Source organism: Capsicum annuum, chromosome 9 (assembly GCF_002878395.1).
Source record: "Capsicum annuum cultivar UCD-10X-F1 chromosome 9, UCD10Xv1.1, whole genome shotgun sequence".
NCBI lineage: Eukaryota > Viridiplantae > Streptophyta > Magnoliopsida > Solanales > Solanaceae > Capsicum > Capsicum annuum.
In genome coordinates, this window is record NC_061119.1 from 165,393,060 (window position 1) to 165,396,368 (window position 3,309).

The window sequence follows — 3,309 nt, forward strand, 5'->3', positions numbered from 1 at the left end:
ATGTGATAGGAATAACTTGTACATACATGGGGATTTCCTGGTATCATGCTAGTTAGGCACTTTTCCTTCATCTAGGCATTTAATCAAACATATTGTAGGCATGGTACATGTAAACATCATTGTACAATAATTAAGCATCATGGTTCAATTCTAGTTTTAATTATTCAAGGGTTTAGTTATAGGTTTGCATGAATCTATATCTATAATAATTCAACCCACATAGAATTTATCACCCAACATGGAGTATAATTCAATTTCTCATTATCCACATGAACAAGAGCAGCCCAATCATAAAATTCATAAGAAAATCCACAAACTAAAATTTGGAAAAAGGATTCTTGGGCTTCATAGATGAAAGGAGTCCATAAATGAACACTGTGCATACCTTGGTTCGTGATTTCGTGAAGATTGATGGATAAAATTCTTGATTTTGAATCTTCTATGAAAAGGTCTGGGTTGTTCTTTAGAGGTTTTTGAGAGATGATAGTGTATTTTGGGTGAAAAGTGGATGAATCACGTGTTAAAGGGCTTAAATTGAGAATTGACAATTAGAATTTATGAACACTGTGCATACCTTGCACATCGCGCTAGGGCCCAAATTGAGAATTATCCTTTTCCAGTGTGTTAGTGCGATTTTCTCCGCTTCGCGCCAAAGTTCGAGGTCACAAAGAAAATGAAAACGCGATGGATCCATATCGTGCCATCCCTCAATTTCCTAATTGTCAAATTTTACTGAAATACACTATCATTTAAACTTGGATGCATCATTTAGTTTCAGTAAAATTTTCTCGAACTGAACCCCTGGCGCGACGCGGCGCTATCGCGTCGTGTCACTAGAATTTGACAATTAGGAAATTGAGGGATGGCACGACATGGATCCATCGCGTTTCCACTTTCTTTGTGACCTCGAACTTTGGCGCGAAGCAGAGAAAATCACACTAACACACTGGAAAAGGATAATTCTCAATTTGGGCCCTGGCGCGATGTGCAATAATCATGGACCCCTACTGGAATTTTCCAAATGCCATTTCCTCTTATGGCGCAGTGCGCCACTGACTAATATGGTGTTGTTTTGTGACTGGAATTTGAAATAATCATAATTTTTGACCCGGTTATTGGATTTGGGCGAATCTTATATCGATGGAAAGCTTATAGAATTTCCCACATGACAGAAAGTGAAAATCTTGAAAATTCCTCATGGAATAACCATAATTAAACTTAAAAGATAATACGAGACATTCTTGAGATGAAATTTGCTAGGAAAAAGTATGGGGTATTACACTTGTATGCCTAGTAATTCACTTAATTCAATTCCCAATAGTATTTCAGACAAATGAGTTGTTTTATCAATGTGCTTGTAGTATTTATTATTTTCTACTAATACGTGAATGGATAAAAGTTGTTGATTATGATTTTTAGGAATGTTTTAACCAATGTTTATAGAGATTTCAAACCTACGCCATGTATCACAGTAATGCTTAGCATTTGTTCGTGTCAATGAACATTATTTATTAAATTATGAGTTTTGGGTTAAATGTATGATCTAGGAATAGTATCCCCGAAAACATCTCGTGAATACTTCTTCTACCAATTTGGTTTCCCTTCCACTGCATTTTAACCAAAAATATTCTACTCATATTCATTAGTTCATCCATGTTGATAAAGCACATGATATAAGCAAATATATGCGTTTGTCCTTAAAACTATGGTGGAACATGTGTAAAATAACATGCTCTTGTATATAAATGTGCCCAAGATCATTTCCTTTCACCCATTGAGGCCAAAAGTTAACCAAATTCTTATTTTATTCCTTCCCCAAAGCCTAGGGTTCATGAATATTGTGAATTTCTTGATATTCATGTCCCTTAATTTTTTTGTATTATAAATACATGTTTTATAATGAATTTTGGTACCATTACACATTCATAATTACAAACCCTAGTTATTATGTAAAATCCATGATTGTTGGACTTGAGTTATGAAATCCCTTAATTTATTTACTTTAAGGAATTGTCCTAATAGTTGCATTCTGTAGTGATGGTGGGTTATGAACACTCGATGACATAGGATTTCTTGCATATCGTTATGGGTGCTCAGTTTGTTATGTTTTCATTGATGCAATAAGATTTTAATATGAAATGTCTACTATTGAGCCTAGATACCAGTATTTTGAGCTCCTTGATTATCCAGTTAAATGAACCATATAGTTATCAGATGTTATTTAGTTGGGAGTAGTACTGAAGACCAAACAAATGTAGGGATAAAGGCACATCCATCAGTTAGGATGAGAACTTTATTAGAAGTACCTAAGTAACAAAACTACGATGCCACCATAGATTCTAATTGGTCACCCATCTAACCAAGCTTGATACCTTAGTCCTTATGGGCATCAATTTAGTGGATCTACATATTCAGTGAATGTACCCTTGGCAAGTTACTGAATGCCATTCCTGCTGGGGTGGAAAGTTGAACACCATTTAACTTAGATTAGGGTATGTCAATTAATAGTAGCACCTACAATCCACAGTTCAAATTTATATAGTTACATTACCTCATATTCTGTTATTCAACATATGATAGAACGCATGTTTATTACATGGTCTTGCATCAATTTATCACATTACATGTATCATGTTCAGCCTATGTTAGTTATTTCCTATCACAAATACTCATTATATTCAAAGTACTAATCACATACTTCTCTTTCTATTTTATTATCTTATAAAATAAGTTCTAATGTTCAATATCCGGATCGCGCAAAGTACAATCTCCTACTCAAGCTATCAATAACATAGTTGGTACGTTCTCATCTTCCGAGGACTAGCTTTCACTATCTTATTTCAATATTATTTAAGTTTCAGACAGTTAGAGTTAGTTGAGGGCTTGTCCCAGCATCTCATATTTTTAGAGGCTTTTAGAGAGTGAGCTAGATTATTTTTTTAGGTTATGGGTATTATTCAGATATTTTCACTTTCTTAATTCCAAACTTATTATTTTGATTATTAATTTCTTCATAAGTGATTTCTAGTTTATTTGAGTAATCCAAGTGTATGCAAGGCCATGGATTAGCTTGGGGACATTTGAGACTTTATGCACTGTGTTACCAGTAAGGAGTAACCTCGGGTCATGAAAAATACATAAGACATGGGAAGAATTTTGACTAATGTACAAGGAATATGTTTGTCTAAGAATGGTTTTCTATGGCACGCACCATAATTCTTCTCTTAACTTATCACCAATAGAAACTCAAAACATTCCTTGGTTAAACAACTTACCATCTCTCCCTTAACTCAAAGGTTTCTATCCTAT